The sequence below is a fragment of the Pleurodeles waltl genome, chromosome 3_1 (genome assembly GCF_031143425.1).
Source record: "Pleurodeles waltl isolate 20211129_DDA chromosome 3_1, aPleWal1.hap1.20221129, whole genome shotgun sequence".
Classification (NCBI taxonomy): Eukaryota; Metazoa; Chordata; class Amphibia; order Caudata; family Salamandridae; genus Pleurodeles; species Pleurodeles waltl.
This window is the reverse complement of record NC_090440.1, coordinates 379,492,654-379,514,545: the sequence shown is the minus strand read 5'-3', so window position 1 is coordinate 379,514,545 and position 21,892 is coordinate 379,492,654.

Genomic DNA, 21,892 nt, shown 5'->3' with positions numbered 1-21,892 from the left:
CATTACGAAAGATATTGCATTTTATCAAAGAAAGCACCATAAATTACTGTGCAATTAAAGCAAACATTTCTGCCAAGGAAAATGTGGGAGAGTAACATACTCCTTGGCATACCAGCATCAGTGGCAAACACTCTTCAACTTGTGAGTAAATGAAAGTGACTGTATTCATGTACTGCTTCTGTTGTAATGGAGCTTGGAGAACTAGTGCTATTTTCCCAAGCACCATGCTCCCATCCCCATTTGACTGTGAACTCCTCCATTGTGTTACTAGGATGATGAGCCTGTGTGAGAGTGCCTATGCTTTGGAGTGCTTCTTATGGATCAAATCTGTTTATTGATTTTGAGATGCGAGAAACACATTACACAGCTGTGCGCCTACAACCTCATCGGCCGGCAGCGTATATGCATCATCTGTCACACAGTCCAAAAAAAGGGGTCCAGTAGAGAGTGTTGTTATGGGTGGGCCTAATTGCATTATTGCTCTCCTCACATCAGACAACAATAAACAAGAACGATTATCACAAAAAGGAAGGAAACCAGCAGGAAAGAAAGAAGAAGGGAGTAAAAAGGACGAAAACTACAGAAAAAAACAAGATAAAGCAACATATCTCCCCTCATCAACACTCAGCGAAGTTCCTCCCTTTCGCCCTCTCAGGCTCTCCACCCCACCATCTACCAGGGCCCAGGACCTATAACCCTCCCCAGCAAGCCTGACCGCCTCCTCACCAGTCAGTTATCGTGTAACAACCGCAGGGCCTTTAAATATGCAGGACAGGTGAGTTTGTTAAATTCAGTGGATAGAATCTGAATAAAGGGTCTCCACAGAGCAGCCATTTCATCCCTGTCCGTGCCCCAGAGAGCGAGTATCACCTGGTGCGCCGCATTGAGGGCAAGGGCGATCTGTCGACCCCTCAAAGAGCGGAGGGGAAAGGTTGGGTAGGCCCAGAATAGAATATGTCGGGAGCCGACGGATCTCTGTATGGAATACTCTGTCTATTTCAACGAGGATGCTACTCCAATATCTTGTCAGCTTAGGACAGTGCCACAGTAAGTGAATGAGTGTACCCGTGTTTCCGCATCCCCTCCAGCTGAGCCCAGATTTAGTGGGGTCCCACGTGTGTATCCTCGCAGGGGTGTAGTACCAGTAAGTAGCTATCTTATAGGATATGGTACATTGTGAGCTGTGTGGTGCGCCCTAAGTGTATTCCCTCCCACTCCTCCTCTGTCAGTTCTCTCTCCACCCCGTTCTCCCACAGTTTCTGCCCTTTAGCTTTGGAGAGTGGTGTGGCCCCTCGGAGATGAGCATAGATTTCCGAGATCAGTCGCTTGTTGTCTTTTTTCCCTAAATGACATTTCTCGAATGCAGTGAGTGTTCTAGCTACTAAGGGCTTAACCCTTGGGTGGAGTACCCAGTGACAGACCGGGTAGTATGCCAATCTATCTGCTTCCGTTAGACCATTGGTCTCTCTCAACTGATGAAAGGGGATAATACCGTCCATGTCGAATAAACTCCCCACCCTTCTATACCCCCCATCAAGCAGACGCTGAAAGCCCTCTGATTTCAGGCCGGGGCAAAATTGGGATTCACGCATATCGGTGTCATGGGAGAGGGGAATGTCGTCAAGCCAAATCTGGTCGCCACCGCATCCCATACCCCGAGAGTCGCACCAGTGATAGGTGATGAGTATAACCCTATTGCTCTATGTCTGCATCTCAGCCAAGGTTCCTCCAGATGTGGGACCCAGCGCCCGCCTGATCCATGAAGCACCAGTGCTTCTCGGTCATCGGGCGGCTCCACTCCAGTATGAAACACAACTGAGCCGCCTGGTAAAACTTTAACAGGCAGTGAACCGCCAGCCCCCCTCTGTCTTTGGACGGTATAGCATGTGACGTGATATACATGCAGGTTTCCGGTCCCAGATAAATTTCAAAATCACCGTCTGAAGTGTGGCTATGGTATTGGGCGGAGGAGTCAGGGGAAGTGTCTGAAACAAATAAAGTCTGTGCGGTAAAATGGTCATTTTGATTGCAGCGATCCTGCAGAACCAAGATAATTTATGCTTCCCCCATACCTCTAAGTCTTTTAATACCTCTCTTGAGAGGAAAGCATAATTCATACGAGATGGCTTGCGGCCGTCGTTGCTAGAACTATGCCCAGGTACGGTACGTGCGACGATGTCCGTACAAAAGGGAATCTGGAGCGCAGTTCCTCCTCGTGTTCAGGAGGGACTGACATGTTTAGGATTTGAGATTTCTGTGCATTCACTTTAAACCCTGAAACCGTACCAAATTTGCGTAAGGCATCTGTGAGGGCTGGGAGCGAGACCATGGGCTCCGTCAGCGTAAGAATCACATCGTCAGTGTATAGACTGATAAGGTGGTGGTCACCTCCAAATTTAATACCAGTAATACGGGGATCAGCTCGGAGTCTTTGTGCCAGGGGCTCCATGTAAAGAGCGAATACGAGCGGGGAGAGTGGGCATCCCTGTCTCGTTCCTCTTCTTATCGGAAACGGCAACGACACAGTTCCACTGACGCGGAATGCCGCGCTGGGCTCTCGATAGACACATTTTATCCAGGTCAGGAGCGTCGGTCCTACCCCGAAGCGGTCCAACACCCAGAAAAGATAAGGCCAATGCACCCTGTCAAACGCCTTCTCCGCGTCAACGGTAAGGAGGAGTGCCTCCTTGTGGAACCTGTGCATTTTGTCTATTAAGTGTAAGATCCATTTCATATTATCCCCACATTGTTGGTGGGGTATGAAGTCCGCTTGATCGGGGTCGATAAGCCTGGCCATATATGGGTTGAGGCACTGTGCTAAAATGCCAGTGAACAGCTTTGGCATCTATATTTAGAAGTGAAATGGGTCGGTATGATCCACACTCCTCTGGATCCTTCCCAGGTTTGTGAATGACCGGAATGATGGCTTCGAGCATACTGGGAGCAAGGGTCTTGGTCTCTGTGAAAGAGTTGGAAAGCCATGTAAGTATGGGGGCCAGTTCAGTGGGCAAAAGGTTTTATAAAAGAGTGGGGTGAAGCCATCCGGGCCAGGCGACTTCCCAACCGTAAGACGCAAGATAGCTGAAATCACCTCCTCTACCCTAATAGGTTGGTCAAGGAGAGCTTCATCCTGCTCCCTGAGTGGGGTAACTACACAATCAGTAAGGTAGGAAGAGGGGTCGGGGCTAATTGTCGGGTCTACCGTATATAACTCCCTGTAGAAGTCTGAAAAGGCTTCTGCTATTTGCGTACCCATGCGCGCCTCCCCTAGGGAAGGAGAACGTACCATCTTTTTATGTTGGCTTGCCTCTGAGCCCTTCGTTTATGGGCCAGGAGTTTCCCGCATCGATCGCCTCCTATGTAGAAAGTATGTTTAAGCCGTGCTAATGCATACTCCGCCCTTTCCCAGTCCAATCCTTTCAGTTGCAAATGCATTTTCTATAGCTCCCTTCAAACTCTGGGGGCCTTGTTTTCTTTGGCCGAGAGGGAGATCACCTCTCCGCGTGTGACCACCTTAAGTGCCTCCCAAAGCGTCCCTAGGCTGGTTAGCCCATTGTCATTCCGGCCAAGATAGTCCATGATCGCATGTTGCACAGCATCTGCCATATCCTGGGACTGCAAAATCGTGTCCCGGAAACGCCAACCAGGGTCCCGGGCTCGGCCAAGAATGAGTTGGGCCATCAAAGTTATAGGAGCATGATCCGCCAGGGCCCTGGGCTCTATCAAGGTCTCCTGGATCTGGGATCAGAACTCCAAAGAGGCCAGGAAATAGTCTATACGTGTGTAAGTGTTTGAGGCGGCTGAGTAAAACGAATAATCTTGAAGGTCCGGATGGGCCTTCCGTCAAATATCTTCTAGGTCACAGTCGGCCAGCCACTGCAAGCCCGCAGAAGTCAGAGCTGGGTTCAAGAGCATCCCCAGGCAAAGCGAACATGGGGTACTATAGAGGCCTCAATAATAGAGTGTGATTCCTGCAAGGGGAGAGAATTATAACTGAACAAAAAGGCACAACAGGTGCACGTCAAACAACCATCAAGTCCTCTATAAGAAGTCCATGACGAGGCAAGGCTCCGAGCCGAGGCCCGGAACATTTCGTGAGGCCCACTCATGACATCCAGAGGCCCCGCCGCCCAGGCCCAGCTCTAGCCCTGTTCACTCCATCCTCCCGGAGCGGTCCACGGAATCTCCACCAGCTGCTGGCCGCGATCAGTATCTATGAGCTGGCACTGGCGGTAATACTATTCAGTACTGCTTTCCAGCGCTCTCTCCTTAGACGACGGCCGCGGCAGCTTCCGTTTCCTTTCCTTTCGCCGCCATCCCGGCCGATGCTCAGGAGGACCCCTCCCGGGGTACCTCGTCTGCTGCTCCGTCTCCTCCAGATTTAAAATCCGGTGAGCCTCCTGGAGCGACTTCACTTGTCTCGTCTGGTCCCCCCACCGGAACACAAGTCTAAAGGGGTGACCCCAATTGTAAGATGTGGAGTTGGCCCGGAGGTAGTCTGTAATTAGCTTGAGTTCTCTACGTCTCTGCAGTGTCAGCATAGAGAGATCCTGCAGGCTATGCCCCCGAAACTGGATCTGAGAGAGATTTTGCGCCCTTTGGAGAATATCTTCTTTAGTCGTAAAATTGTGGACGCATGCTAAGATATCAGGAGTGCGCACTCCCGTGCCCCCCTGCTGGCCCACTCTATGGACTCGATCCAATGTGATTTCTTGCATGTCTTCAGGGTCGAGGAGGGAGTGAAACAAAGCTGTGACAAACTCTCTTATGTCGTCTCCCTCAGCCCCACGTGGAACCCCTCTGATGCGTATATTATGGCGTCTGGAGCTGTTTTCCAAGTCCTCAGCGATCTGCAATTGCTCCTGGTGTTCGCATAAGCAAGTATTTCCTGTTGAAGTTGTTCAACTTCATCACCTCTGGATATCTCGTTGTTCTCCATACTGGACACTCTTTCCCCCAGCGAGGTGATATCAGCACGTAGTTCTTGCATCTCCTGGGAGATATCATTCCACAGCTCCTGCAGATCCATCCTCAAAGAGTTGAACAAGGAGGTGAAGAAGCCCTTTGTGACCGTGGCCTCTCCATCAGCCTCAGCCTCTCCTTTTTCTTCGGGCCCTCTCATCTGGGCAGCCGCCTCCACTTGCTTGCCCTGTGCCGGGTGCGATCTCGTCAGCATCTCCCTGACCGACTGATCCCTTTTAGGTTTAGTGGATGCCATCGCTACTCTCAAAGCCCTGTGGGGCCTCTGCTCCATCTCCCGTATAAGAGAATCATGCCTCCCTCATCATAGCTCCCCGGGGCCCCAATGGGCCACTCCTGAAACCATCAGGTCCCCCAGGGGCTAGGGGGCCTGAGTCGTGCTACGCCACCGCCTGCCGTCACCTTGCCGTGCCACGGGCCGACCAGTCCCGCCGAACCCTCCACTTGCCTCAGCGCTTCACTTCCACCTTAAGGGCCACTGGCCCACTGCTTCAGGAGGCGGCAGGGGGGCCCAGCTTCTCCCACTGTGGCCTCTCTGGGCCCCACTGGGCCACTCCCAGAACTGCCAGACTCTCCTTGGGCCGGGAGGCCTAAGCCGTGCAACACTATCACGCGCCGCCCCGGTGTGTGCCACCGCACTCTCCGCTCCAAACTGCTGCGGTCACTGCCGCAGCCAGGCCTAGGTCCGACTGTCCGCGCCGCTCTCTGGGCCGGAGGCACGGCCCGGCAGCCCACGCCGACCATGCGGGCCCACAGGCCCGGCCCCCCAACCGGTCCTGCATCAGCTCCAGGGTGCTCTGTCTGGCCACAAGATCCTGCCAGCGCCCCGGATCACCCAGGGACGCTCGAAAAGAGGGGGCCCGAGACCGTTGTGGCACTTCCTTAGGCCCGGGCGGCGGAGCTCTCCAAGACGCGTCCGCTCACGCCGCCATCTTGGACACGCACCTTGGAGTGCTTCTTAAGCTGAGAAACAATGAGCATCATTTTAAGCACCAACAAACGAACCTGTTACTCTCTGCTGATGATGGAACAACATCCAGATACACATGTATCCAGAGATACAAGAACTGGCTGTACTAATATGTGGCAAACACTCTTTGATTTGTGATTAAATTAAAGAGACTGCATTCATTGACTGCGTTTAGCAAAATGCATCTGGGTGAAGTGGTGATGTTATGTCAAGATGCATGCTTCCCAACCCCTTTTTGAACAAAAGAAAGTCCCCTAAAAAGGCCACAGTGCCAGAGTCGAAAAACAGAAGGACTTTTTTCAGACTCAGAAGATACTTGCACTAAACCAACAACATTTTAGATATCATTCATGGTTGGTGATGCTACTAAATGAATCAGTTCTATTAGTAATGCCTGTCCAAAATCCTCTTCACATTACTGTCAGGTCTACTGAAAAACACAATGCTAGAATGCCTGATTAGTTCGTGGTACAGCATTGCTTTGTATTTCTTAATGGAATTTACAGCAGTGAAATGCTACAGTATCTGTTGTGAATTAACTCCAACCGCTTATTTCAATATCAGAATGAAATCTTACATTGAAGAAATTATCAGCTCTTTTTCTCACATAAGTGGCCTAATTGCAGAATAGTTCATCTCTTTGCTCTGTAACTGTTAGCGCATCTGACCTTATTTCGTTTCTCATCATTAGTTTATAAGGGGACCCGTTAGAGGTTCGATTGACCTTTTGACTGCGCTTAGAGTAGTCCCAACAGTACTGGTTGACTCAATCTTCTAAGGAATCTCAATTTAATCAAAGCTTGGTTCACTACACATTCTAGAGTTACAGTACAAATCAATAGCAAGAATAACTACACAATAGAAATAGCATACATTTAGATTCAGCAAGGAAAATACATCAACTGTTGTTAATATTTAGCAAGCATCATCAGTGAGTATCCTGACTAACCTTCTGATTAGAACAGCATGTTGGGATTCATGCAAAACAATTTAGTCAACAAAAATTTAGAGAACATCTAACTATGGCTCTATCAAAATTAGCAGTTGGCACCTAAAGACAAAAGCAAATGGACATAGCAATCAGTAACATCGTCTTATACCTTGCCTAAGTATGGTTCAGCAAGCTGCGACAGTCTTCGTCAATTGGACATCTGTTCGGTTAGCAAAGCATCGGAATTCAGAAATAAAGTTCAAGATAGAAATGTCTCAGGATTTGACATAATAGAATGTTGCTTCTCAGCAACCAGGTTAGGAAAAGTTAAGCAGATCTCCTCTCGGGACGGCCAAGAAAGATGATGTGTCTCCTCTCGTTGCAGTCTGGCTAAGTCAGATTCCTAAAAACCTCTTCCCATGTTGCTATTGGTCAAACAATTATACATTTATGTTCAGTCCAATGAAAGTATAACCTCAAATCTAAGATATTACTAAACTGTTGTTCACATGTCGATGATTGCCTCCTCTTCTCCTATTCCCATTGTTGGGCTTGTCAGGTAACAAATTTGTATCTGCTTAGACTCCAGTCAGTGCATCCATTGTTAGTTTGTGGGAACATCGCCTTTACCCACACTAAGTTTTACAAAGTATCAATAGCTAGTACAACATATTCTAGGGAGCAGTTCTCATGGGAAATTTGTTTTGCTACCAGCATTCGGTCAACGAATTGGAAAATTACAACCTAATTCTCTAAGCAGCCATTTCATGATTTTTTTAAGCAATGCAACTTGACATGAGGCCATGCAGTTAGGACCAAGGCCTCGCTAAATTAAGGACTATGATTAATAAAGCAAATACATAATACATGATCATCAATATGACATACTACTAAAACATGAGCACAACATTTTACATTAATAAGCAGTTAATAGGGACACTTTGTGATTATTGATAGTCACTCAAGTAGGCACATTTTCAAAGTCATGTATTATTTTTCTATATTAATTCATTTTCTATGCAGATTTAACATTCAGAATACATGAATATTCATTAGTAAAATGTCAGCATTAACATAACCATGGTTCTGAATTTAGGACCAGTCTTCATGACACCACCACTAATCTGACACCCAAGCAGCAGGTGACTTAACTCGTATGTGCTAATGGTTTATGGGTATAGGTTTTATGGATGCCCAAGTATGGTACAGGATGCTTCCATCTAATTTTCATATTTTATTGCAGACCTGGTGGCATGCTCAAATTATTAAACAGTTGTATGGAATTTACAAGCGAGGTATGTAATGAAGAAATATCTTTACCTACGAGATGCCAACACATGAACAACACAATTTAGCAAAAGCTAATGCACATACAAATGATAAATGGATAAAAATACAAAAGTACATTTGTCCACTCTATATATATGACTGTAAGGGTACTCAAAATGCCATTGTAGATACCCTGGTTCCTTTGTAATTCCATGCATGATATACACATGAGTTGACATGTAATTGCCATGGCAGGTTCTCTAAAGATTCAACCTGTATTTCATGTTTACAGCACAAACCTGCCTCTCTTCCCTCTAGCATCAATTGATGTTCAGGATCCATCACAGTATTAATTAAATCCACCACAAAGAAACTGGAGAGAATGCATGGAGTGGTTTGATTATGCACACACGACTAATCCCAATAGCCAACAATAACCAATAATACTGGACCAATCACTAACAGTGGGTTTGAGAGCAGCTTAGTTCTCAGTGTAAAGTGCTCCAACACTTTGTCAGGGTAGTAGGTGCTATATAAATGCTATTACAATTACAGTGCAAATTGATGTAGAATAGGACGTTAAGGTAATTCTTGATTCTGCAATAAAGAAGAGTAGATCTTAATGGCTCAAAGCTTAGGCAGAACATGTGGACTCTAGATGTTCACACTTAGTGAATTCCCCACAGATTTCATTCACAGTGTTCCTTGAAAGCTGCTGTGCACTGCTATTTCAGATGGGCAGGACAGGCAAGTATTGCTGCCTATGATTAATTGTGGTGGTGCATCCACTATCAAGTCCAAGTTCTACACATACCGGTGATCTACAATGTGACTTTGTCTGTGGACTGCGGTATATATGAAAAATCAAGCAGGTCTGTTTAAAACAATATAGCACATAGCACAATCAAAGCACAAAGAAAAAAACACTGCATTAAAATAGGAACAAGCAAAAGATAGAACCCAATTGAGCATTAACCCTAAAATGAATTATTATTATGTTCACTATTTTATGTAAACCTATGCATTAAAACCTCTTGAAAAAGAGGAGCAGAGGATGAAGAAAGTAAAAAGACGGACTATATTCTGAAAAACTACATCTCTCTTGCTGCAAGCTTATTGGAAATTTTGACCTCTTAAAAGCAGCTATTTGTCATGCTAGCAGGATTTTTAGGTACGCCTCTGATCCAGGAGAGACAAGGGAAGAGGTCTTGCAGAAACCAGCGTTACTTGACACAATCAACATGTATATAGAAAATATAAAATAATGCTAAATAAGGCAGTATTTGAATTATAGTGTGGTAACAACAGTGTAAGAAGGAATCCCACTAGAGCAGCGTGGAAAATTAGTTTGCACGTTGGTGTCCCAGAGAGCGAACTGGAAAACAAGATACAGGTTATACTCATCAACATATGTGACCAAGAGCTGAATAATAAATCTTACACCAAATCAACAAACATAGGTGTCAATGTTTGAAATGTCCTCAAACAAGGCATGAGGCCATATTGACTTACAACTCACCCCCTTCTGAATCCACGTTCCTTCTGTAGGTCCTTTCTAATCAGGAGGATGACCCCAAGGAAATGATGACCGCCTACTGTTGGGATTTGATATGAGGTTGTTTGATATAAGTCGAAGTAATGTTCTGCAAGGAGAAACAAGGTAAAAGGAATAGAATGTTGGGAAAGAAAGGAACCTAGAATGTGGAGGAAAGGCAGTTGTGCCGGGAGCTGGACGTGAAAGTACTGATGTGAGGGTCCTGCTGTATTAACAGAATAATCTTCAATAAATACTTACCAGACCATGCCACGTCTCAGTACCTACCAGGTTATCTACTTAGATGACCGGTAGGTAACAGTGGTGTGCAAGAAATTGAGAGGAAATTGTCAGCCTTTAGCTGAGTTCTGCTCAGTGGGGTGCATGCCAGTGTGGGACATGGTGGGATTCCCTACGTTCGAAAACACACCGTGGTACAATAAAATTATTTACACAGAGCATACTTCAGATTGATGAGACTTCATGTCATGGATCCCTCCAGATTATATACGTGACACAGCTGTCCTACTCTCAATGATTCTATTTTTCACATTGCCTGCAAGTGCCCCGACCTGCTGCGCCCCTGTAACACCATCATGTATACACCATATTTATCATTCGGCACACCAAGGCACAGGGTAGGGACAATAGCATCATCAGTTTTGATTCTATTGATGTTCTTTGCAGGATTAGCGCCAATAATTTTTGGTGCTAATCCTGCAATTACATTGAGGCCCATTAAAAATAATGGTGTGCCTCCTTTTTATTCTTGCTCTGTACAGGTGTTAAAAATAGATTCAACTGCGCCATGTTTGCTGGCCCCCTAGTGGGGGAACGCCTCCCTTGCATACATTATGCCTGGTAGAGGCATAATGTGGCGCAAGGGTTTACAAAGTGGCGCAATGCATGCCTTGCACCACATTGTAAATATGGCGCAGTGTTTTTGCTACACTATGGCCACATTAGCGTCAAAAAATGAATGTGGGGTTGATTCCTCTGCCATGGACAGGGAATCACTTGTGGGTCATTCACATTAGGATTTAGACCCTATGATTATGGGTACACGGCAGAGCAGGGTGGATCCTTTCACAAAGGCAGCGATCAAGTTCACAAGGAAATCAAAGTGAGAGGAGATCAAGAGGAGGAACAGGTCTGCTTAAAACAAGACACCATATGTACCCATGTGAAACTGGGCTGCAGACTAGCTCATTTTGTGTTGCAGTGGAAGGAAATAACAAAAGATCCATGGGTGTTGAGGAGGGTGCAGGGGTATCAGACAGGTTTTGTAGGAACTCCGGTGCAGGATGTCCGAGAATTTTATGTTTTTCAAAAGATCAAGAAAATTTGGTAACTTAGAAGGTAGAGGCACTCCAAATGAAGGGACCATAGAAAAAGCAGAAGAATGTCGAGGGTGTTTTGTAAGCAGCATGTTTTTGGTAAAGAAAAAGGTCAAACGTATGAGGCCAGTCATCAATCTGAAAGAACTGAAAGATTGGGTGTGTTACAATCATTTAAAAATGGAGGGTATACACATGTTAAGAGACCTTTTGAGGAATGGGGATTGGCTGACATGGTTGGACTTGAAGGATGGTTATTTGACGGTTCTGGTGCGTACAGAACACAAGGACTATCTTCAGTTTCGTTGGAAGGGGATGCGTTGAAGGTTTAAGAGCCTTCCGTTCAGATTGACTTCGGCTCTGTAAAGTTTTATGAACGTCATGAGGCCTGTCATGGCTTGGTTGAGGTCAAGACGAGTTTGACTGATAGTTTACCTAGACAATGTTTTGATCATGGCAAAGATGAGGGACTTAGTTTTGGAGCAGACAGAGTTGGCTGTGCCGATTCTAGAGGATTTAGGTTTTGTCATAAACAGGGAGAAGTCATGTTTAACGCCCAGACAGGAGATTAATTTTTTAGGTCTTCAGATACAGACCTTGGAGGCTGTGTTGAAATTGCCAGTGGAGAAGATGAAAAAGATCTACAGGGAATTGAAGAGAGTGAAGCGATCAGAATGGATCTCCTTACGCCAGTTAGCGAGGTTGTTGGGTTTACTGTCAGTGTCCATTCAGGTGATTTTCCCAGCATCCTAGCATTACAGAGCACTTCAGAGCTTGAAAGGATAACATTTGCATATGGGGGCGAAGTATTCACAATAGGTGCGGTTGAGCCAGGAAGCAGTGCAGGGGATGAATTGGTGGTTGATAAATTTGGAGGCATGGAATGGAAGTCTACCAGAAGTGTTGATCGAGTCGGATGCAAGTCTTCAAGGATGGGGAGTGGTTTAGTAGCAATGGGGATGTTGGTTTGTCCATGAAAGTTGGATGCATATCAATTGCCTGGAGTTGTGTATATGATCGTTCGCAATGAAGAGTTTTGTGAGGGATCAGGTGAAGTGCTGTGTTTTTTGAAAATGGACAATGTCTCTGGAGTGTGGCACAGCATATTCCAGGGAAAAGCAATGTGGAAGTGGGCTAAAACTCAAGAAATTTAAAGGATTTGGGCAACTCATGATTAGACAGGGAAGTGTTTTTGAGACTGAGTAGGAAATGGGCTCCATTGCAAGAGGGTCTCCTTGCGGACAGGTTGAATGCGCAACTTCCAAGTTTTTACAGTTGGAGATCGGATCCAGAAGCAAGAGCAGTGGATACATTTCTTCAGAAATGGGGGGGTGAAGGCTGTATGCATTTTCTCCATTCACAATGATTCAGAGAGTGCTTATGAAAGTCAGGAGAGAAAGGGTGGAGTTGCTGTTGATTTCCAGATGTGATGAATCTGTTGATAGCTGACTGGTGTGGTTGCCATGTTTTTCAGAGGATACCATGAGTTGGTTGAGTCGTCAGGACAGTTGGTGCTGATGAGACGGATGATTTGAAGAGAGTTTGGCAGGTGCCTGGATTATCAGAGGAGTTGTTAGAACTTATCAAGGAATCTTGGGCACCAGTTACAATGAAGGCACACAGGGCATCATGGAGGAGATGGAGGAGATGGAGTAGTTGGTGTGTTGCAAGGGGTTTGGATTCCATATCAGCACCTGTTGTGGAGATAGCAACTTATTTGACAGATTTTTTTAAGGAAGGATTTACCTATAGATCAGTGAATTTAAGCAGGTCAGCAATCTCAGCAGGCCATCTTTTGGTAGATGGGGTACCAGTAGGACAACACTTTGTTGGTGAGAAGGCTAATTAAGAGTGTTCGTATGGAGGTCCCACCTAAGGCAAAGTATTCCCTGTTATGGGATGTGATGTTGGCATTGAAGGAGGCTGAAAGTTGGGGGAGTAATGAGTTCCTTCCTTTGAAGCTGTTATCTTGAAAGAAGGCCATTTTGCTTTGTTTGGTTTCATTTGGAAGGGTGTCAGATATAAGGGCTTTGGAAGTGTCTTTAAGAAGTTTTCAACCAGAGGATGTATATTTTGAGGTAAAGAAACTCACAAAGACAATGTCAAGGAAGATTTTGCATCCCAAAATGAAAAGTCATATTAGTATATGTGTGGTAAGGTGTTTGAAAGAGTATGAGAAAATAACCTTGAGGTTGAGAGCTAATTGAAGTACTCAGTTGTTGATATCTTTTAGACATCATGTGTCACGGACTACACGTTGTCTATGTCTGTGGCCCACATGAACTGCAGAGAGGTCTTGAGTTTTGTAGCTTCTGCCTTGAACCAGGTATGGTCGGCCCTTTCTGGTAGCTATGGTGCTGTGGACGGAGGGAACGCCAAAAGCAGTCTGTGCCCTCCAGAAGGAGTCCCAAAGGGAAAAAAAAACAAAAAGGGAAAAACCTCTATGCAGGAACTCCCTGGAACAAGAACAAAAGTAAAAAGATGAGTCTTTTCAACAGGACAAAAATAGTACTGAAAAAAGCTGGAACAGGCTAGGAAAAAATATAACTGGTGAAGAAAGAAGCAGGAGCGAAGATCACCACCAAAGGAAGTGTTGCAGCGCAAGGAGAACAGAAATCACTCACCTTACATACCCAAGAACAGGAAGTGACCAACAGGAAGTAAAAAGGCACCATATTGGATTGAGAATACATCATTGAAACATATGAAGAAAAATACCATGTTAAAAAAGCTTCCTAAGGCATGCAGAGAAAAAGAAGGCATGCTGGGAAGAAGAAAGAACATGGCAGCTGGAAAAGAGCATAAATACAGAAGAAAACGAAGAAAGAAGAAAAGAAGAAAAGGAAAAAAGGATAGACTATGAGTTAAGTGAGGGTGTATGGGGGGAAGTGTTCAGGAAACTAATGAGGGCGCGCCGTGCCCGCAACTCGTTGAGGCCCCATGCCCAATTTAGGGCCTCGAGAAAAATAAAAGAATGGCAGGGGCGCAGAATGCTCGTCTTGCATGTCGTGCAGTGTCTTCGCCTACTCTGGCTAGATATGTTAAAGAGGTAAGGAAGAAAGCAGGGATTGATGTGAGTCAGTTTAGGGCACATTCTGCTAGAGAGCTATGACGAGTAAGGCTTATATGACAGGCAGCAGTCTTAGTAGTATTATGAAGGCAGCAGATTGGTCAAGTGATACTACGTTTAAGAGATTTTACTTTTAACCTGTGGAGAAAGCTGTGGAGAATACTATGGATGAGCTTTCAACATGCATAATATTTGCCTCCGTACCTTGACATGAAATACAGATTTTCCATAGTCTTTCCAAAGGTCTACCCAACCCTATTGATGTTTTAATGTTGTTTTCCAGGTCAAAGTGAAGAAGAGAGAGGATTGTTGGTTTTATGGAGTTATTTGTTGCTGCTGTGTATGAGGGGCAATAAAGGGATATGCATAATATTAGCCTTGGTGTCTTTAACAAACTATTGATTTTCTACCCATTAAAACTGTGGAAATCTGCATTATAGTTGAATTATGACATCACAATGCCTTCTGTCAGAGCCAGAAGCTAAGGGGAAAGACAGGTCAGGTCACACAGCATAATTGAAGCAGCTGTATATAGAACAACATTTATTTCTGCTCTTTTTCTAGCTGTGCAGTGATGACCTGAAAGGAGGGCATATTTATGGCAATATATTTATTTTGTGTACTCATTGGGTATTTATAGAAAAATTTGAATCTTTCTCCATGTTTGTACAATTTACGAGCTACTGCACCTTTAAAAAAAAATCCTAAATTCTATTAAACGTATTCTAATATTTTCTTGCAACAAATATCTCACAGCTTTCTTGATGTGTTTAATTTTGCACAACAGATTCTATTTGTATTCTTCATGTTTGCCAACGTGCTTTCCCTTCTATGTGAAAGAGCTATGTAAAAAACTTAAGTGGTTTGTGGGAAAGCTGATGGTGAGACGATATATTATAAAGGATAACATACCCCCAGCCGAATATGATAAGGATATTTCAAGTCACCTTGGAGTTCCATAACATTGCAAGGTTATAGAACTTCTCTGTGACCTGCATTAGCCTTATAATGTACAACAGGGGGCACTTTATCCCATATATATTAAGGGTTATTTTTTCTAACATCGTTCTTCGCTGTTTGATCACCATTTATACTGCACACCACTTTCCCCTTTTTTCCCTCGGTTTTATCTAGAGCTCTTGGCTGGGCTTATGGAAAGGAGTCCAATCATAATGAAAACGTTTAATACTTATCCTGAATGACATATCTATTTTTGGTTCAATATGTTTCGTTTGTTTCCTTTATCTTTGGTCAACTCAATGGACTGTTACTAAATGCAGAAAAAAAAATATACAATAAAATAATACCTCGATGAAACTGTTTCTATTCAACGCAAGTGCGCTATATATTTTAGATGCAAATAGTGGTCCCCAAAGTTAATTGCTGATCAATTATAATGGATGAATAGTTTTAACTGAAGATTTCAAAATCCAGCGATGGCTAACCATGCCAGAACCAAAAACTACAATCTTGGTCTTCCTCGAGTTGATTTCAAGAGCTGGGCTCCTGCTAAACATGACAGTGAATTTACAGAGCTGGCCCCACCGTGTTTTGACAGACAATAATTATAAATGACAACTCATCAACGTTCCTACAAGCTTCATTTGGTACACACCACAGAGACCCTGGTTTTCAGTTGAACAGAGCAGAATTACTTGTGGGGCACTGTTCCCACATCTGAATTTGCAAGATGCCGAAACAACAGATCTGATTTTACCCACCAGAAAAACTAGCTGGTAAAATCCCCTTGGGAATGGACTGCAGTGGATGCCGTCTCTGCTCCCTAGCCTCACATTACCCCCTTACAGGGCACAGGGGGAATCGTGTAATGCTCACTTCCGACAGGCAGCTTCCCATTCTTCTCTCTCGCCCTCCCCACCTCTCTCGCACACCAGAGCAGGAGGTAAGTGTGAGTGTAAAGCCCATGGAAAGGGAATGGAATGCGGAATTCTGCCTGGTACAACCGGCCTTAGTTATTCCCCATTCCGTGGGGACTTCCTATTACTGGCATGGTGCCCGTGGAGTGTTAGCAAACTCTTGCAACTCATAATCGCGGCCACATAAGGAAACTACTAGTTAGAAATTTACCACGGAATAATTATATACATTTATGAAATGACATCAACACATTATGATTCAGCCAACATTTATTAACATAACAATTAATCTTTCCTCCAACCATCCAAAGGACGTTTTGATCAGGAGAAGCAGAACGGTGTTGGCAGCAGAAGGTAAAGAGATGAACCCGTGTTTGCTAAATATTAAATACAAGTGACATATAGGCTCCTTAAACAGAGGAATAAATACATATCTAGCGTCTTGGCTTTTTCCCAGTGTGACTCTGTTTCAGGAAATTTGATAGAGTGTAAACTGCTCTACAACTGCCTACTTTCACTTGTCAGACCAATGCTCTTTGCCTTTGTAAAAGAATTGATACACTTTGACGCTAACAGCCTGAAGCAAATACGAAAAGCAGGCCATGTGAGTGTTCAGAGAGCATAAACCAGCAGTACAAGAAACCAGGTGAGGTCATTTTGCTGGATGATTTTCATGTTTTATCTGTAGGCCAGATGTACCAAAGGATTTTACCCATTCTGTGTCTATGGGAAAATGCTTTAGTACATATGGCCCAAAATGATTAACTTTGTGAAGCGCGATGGGACGACCTGTCAGACTCAGGCAACGATACATCAGATTTGGAGAATTAAACGCAAGAGGTGAGATTTTATGTGGGGGTGTTTGGAACTAAGGTCTCGATTATGAGTCCCCTCGAAGAAGATGCCATTAGTATTTTGATGAATTCCCCACGGTTCAGAATTTAGTGGGTATAATAATTATCGCTTCTTTCTAATTCAGCACTCAAAATAGATCGTAACAGGCCGATCTTGGTACTCATTGCGCCAAAATCCGCAAGTCACGTTACTTACTGGCCTTCGCCTCCATCTAAATTCTGGCACATTTAATGGGGGAACAATTTGAAGTTACAATCCTTATTGTACCCGTTAATTAGCAGGTGCAACACTTGTAATTGCGATCCCTGCGCAGATAGGTAGGAGATTGTGAATGCTTACTTGTCCTGGAAAGTATTAGCTGAATTATTTTGTACAAGTGACTCTCCTGAATGACCGCACTGTGCTTTGTGAATATTTCTCCTATGGACTTACTGGAAGAAAAGTGAGCTGCTTCTATTTATTTTCAAAATTTAGTAATTGTGATACGTTAACAAGGACAGAAACACGTAGGGCATGCAAAAAAGTCTTACATTGCAGTACCTTTTTATTGGGCGCTGTTGAATACTTCATATGGTTAGCGTCCATAGGTGAAATACCCATCAATATCTATTTCCTCCTGTGCAGGGAGTTCTGTGGGGTAGGTTTGGAAAATGGAAAGGAGCAAATAACATATTGATGCATGAACATCATGTTTTTTAAAATAAAAACATATATGATAATTGGACCAAAAATGTCCAGGCTGCGTAGACGTATGCTGTCCCTAGACACTCTAGCGTCCCCGTGAGTCATTGAGCCACTGCATCAACAAAAGCCTTAACATTCAACCTATTAATTTGTATTTAGTACTTACAAAGCACAACATATACCCTCAGTAAGGTTTATGCTGTGCTTTATAAGTACTAAATACAAACACTACTGGTAGAAACAACACAAGGCCAAACAGAACTATGAGATGCAACTCGGAGGTAGGAAATAACCAGGTCATCAATTATTTCACAATTTCAGCTTGTCAGATTCCTGACATCGATGCTATGGTAAAGAATTCCATTTAGATGCGGCCACAACTGAAAATGACCTGTCACCTACAGTTCAGCCAGTATTTAGGGACTTCTAAAAAACACGTCTTCTTAGATCTCAGCAGCCGGCCAGGCGAGCACCACAGAGATATAAGGAGTAGAAACTGCATGAAGACTCTTACAGGAGTCAGTGATGGGACCTAATTAACTACCCGGAACATGGATTGCTTGATTGGACAGAGAATTTCGGTCTTGTCACCACTGAATTTTAGATGATTCACACTCATCTAGAGAAAGATATTAGAGAGGCAAGGATGTGAGCGCTGCAGATCTTCTTCTAGTTTTAGCATAATTTGGGTGTTGTCTGCGTGGAGAGATCAAACTCAAAGCCAGAGGGGTCATTCATAGATTAACTAATAATGGTGACATGATAGAACCCTCTGTGTCGCCACCAATGCATCTACAATTCTTGTAGGCAATTCAAAAGGGGGAAGTGAAATCCTGAAAGGTTGATTCAACAGAAAATCCAAAAAAAACACAGTAAGGGCCAGCAAAATATGATGATTCACAGTATCAAATGCAGCTGAAAGGTCTAAAAGAATTAAAGTAGGAGGAAAATTAGACTCACAGTGGTGCCAAAAGTCATCAACAGCTGACAAAATTGTAACCTGTGTGCTATGTCCAGGAGGAAACCCCAAATCTGGGCTGGATTTAGAAGACCACATAGTATTATGTCATGAACGCCTAGAGAAAGACTCCATGGATGGGGTATCTTAATATAGCAGCTGTATAAAAACATAAGGTGTATACCTTTTATCCACACAAATGTCTATATAAGGAATGCAATTTGATGTGGCAATATAGAAAAGAGACCCATACAAATATATCATAAGCTTTTACAAAGCCAATAGGTCTCACCGGACACCAGACCTATTAGCTTTGCCAGTGCTATTTTTGTTTTTGCCATAAAATATAGTAGTAGTGTTTCGTAAAGCATGAGGAAAACCATTACAAACCATTAGAAAATGGACACCATAAATGCACACCATGACTTAATCTTTTCATTTTTCTCTTTTTACCTTGGGGTAAAACGTATTCACTGCTTGCGTCTTATGTTTCACCTCTTTTGTCCGACTTTATGTTCCACACTGTAACCACAATGTTATATTATGTTACGTTATGCATTTCATAGAGCATACTGGCTCTGATACCTAAATCTAAAGATCAACACATGATGCAAAGCTACTCAAACAGTTTTATGTTCAGTGCTTTCTTGAATAGAAAATGATGGGCAGTCCCAGTCAGGGAGCACAAAGGTGTTCCACAGATTTGCAGCCATATAACCTAAAGGCTCGACCACCACAACTGGTACGTCGGAAGCAGGAAACAGTTAAGTTGATTTTACAGGCAGAACAAATGGACCATGATGGGACATATACTAAAAACATGTCCTGTAAGCAACTCAGTCAGTATTTGTGCACTGCCTGATGGGCCACGATATGGAAGGTATTGCTGTGCCTGCCTATAAGCAGTGGTATAAGCCTGTCTGCTAAGGTTAAACTTTAGGTGAAATGCCAGATGTATAATTATTAGAAGCCTCTTAATCTCTGTTTTAGGCTCTTCCAAATACAAGCTATTGCGATAATCAATTCAAGATATATTTAACGTCTGTGTTGCAATTTTCCACTTTAGAAAGAAAGGCAAGGGGAATTCTTCTTTAGCATTCATAGATGAAAGAAGCATGTGGAAATGACTTTGCTGATTTGGAATGGCACCAAATCATTAAAAAACATTCTGTGAAAGAGGTGAAGGCCCAGATCTGATGGCCAACAGGTGTCTAACAAGACTGACTTGAAATGACCCACAATCAGAACATCTCTTCATCTGTGTTACGCTTCATTGCATTCATCCCCATCCAATTTGGGGTCTCAAAGAAGCTGGTTCTGAAAGTGGTATGACTACTGTCCCGGTTCCCATGAAACCAAATTGTAAGTTGGGTATTGTTTGCATACATCATAAATTGCAGTCCATATTATCTTATGAGTTTCATCAAATGTGTTACATAGAAATTAAAAAGCATGGGGCTTAATGACAAACTCTGAGGTAGTCCACTAACTAGACAGGCTTCGGAAACCAAAGAACCCAGCTTGCCTTTTTGGTGGTGATCAGACAGATAGGAATCCAACCACTGCCATAGCTAGCAGCCTAATTAATAAAATGGCATAGGGAAAGCTGTCAAAGGTGGTCAAGAGATCAGAAATATCAGGGCTGCACAAGTGTCTTGGTCAAAGGCCCACCACAGATTGTCAGCAACAGCCATTAAAGCTGATTCTGTGTTGTGCATTGGTCTAGCACTTGACTGATCTGAATCTAGTAGCAAGTGAGATTTAAGAAATTACGTAAAATATTCTTGACATAGTTCTCTCGTACTTTAAATGGGAGAGGCATCAGGGATACTGGATGATGGAAAGAATAGTTGGCTCTGCTGTTGATTTCTTCAAGTTTGGATTGACGACCACAAGCTTCCAGCTGCTGGCTGAACTCAAAGAATCATTGTAAGGTTCATTATAGACCTATAACCCGCTGCCAAGGGTTCTATCAGTTGTTAAAGGCCAAGGACCCAAGTTCAACACTCAGGCAAAGCTTTTTGCCCTCTGAAATTGAAGCTATCTCGAAAGTCACATTAAGTCAGAAGAGCAGTCACCATCTGACCCGGTGCTTATGGTATTGTTAATCGAGCTGGAATTTTATATTTAAGTCTGCCCCAGGTCAAAACAGATAGCATGGTTGGCACTAGTCACTGGGCGGTGCTGATGGCTTACCATAGAGCACTTTTACAGCGCTGATGACAAGCCTGCTGTACAAATGTGCTTCTACCATATCTATTATCCAAGAAAGCAACCTTGCATGTGCTCAGTCGTCTCTTGAGAGATTTGAGAACTAATTCTCACTCACTATCTCAGCAAAATGAAACTGTGATTGTACAGAATATTGCCCCCAGCCAATTAAAAGTGCTGAAAATTACAACTGAGCAGTTAAAAAGGTACCCCAACAGCATTTATAAATTGACCCCGTTTTTTAAAATTCACCTACAAACAATTACAATTTCTCCCAAATTCAATACAAGAATCGCCACACGCCCTACAGAAATATTGTGTGTTGATTTCACAAATCCCAAATCAGGTTCATTTATGTAATCCAAAATGGTGACCTTGCACATGTTCAGTCCTCTCTTGAGAGATTATAGCACTAACTCACAATTACTGTCTCTCTATAATAGAGGTGGTCATTGTTCAAAATGCAGAGTGTTGAGACTTGCCACCAGCCGATTAAAAGTGCAAACGTTAAAAAATGATCACTGAATAGTTCTAACAGTGCCCCTAAATCACCTAAAATGTGTCCCAGTTTTAATACACTCGTGCCCAAACGCAATTAAAACCTCTCTCAAATTCAATTTAAGAATTGCCATCGACCCTCATACAATATTATATGATTATTTCACATATTAAGTGCGTGGATTCATTTCAGCTGCATTTATAGAAAGCATTAAAGTTCAGAAAGCGCATTAAAGCGCCTAGACGGTCACCTGACACATGCTTAGTCCTCTCTTAAGAGACTATGGGCCAGATGTATCATCACAGCCCTTTGCGATTCGGAAATAGTGATTTTTAAGAAATCGCAAATGCTATTACCGAATCGCAAATTGCGATACCGGCCCAATTCGCAGCTATGGGCCTCTTGGCCCATAGCTGCGAATTTTTTGCATTTCCAAAATTGCGATTTCTGACCCAGAAATCGCAATTTTGGAAATGCAAAACCCCAGGGTGCTGGGTGGCTAAGGCCCACTATGCTGCACCCCAAAACATTTTTTGGGGACATGTAAGGTGCACACATGCCAAAAGGTGATGTGTGCTTTACATGTACAATTTAAAAATGCATTTTAAATGCATTTTTAAATTTTGCACCTGGTTAACACCTGGTTTCAGTTAATGGTATTTTGCATGTGCAAAATGCCATTCTGTCAAAAATCGCAATTTGCGATTTTTTTATGCA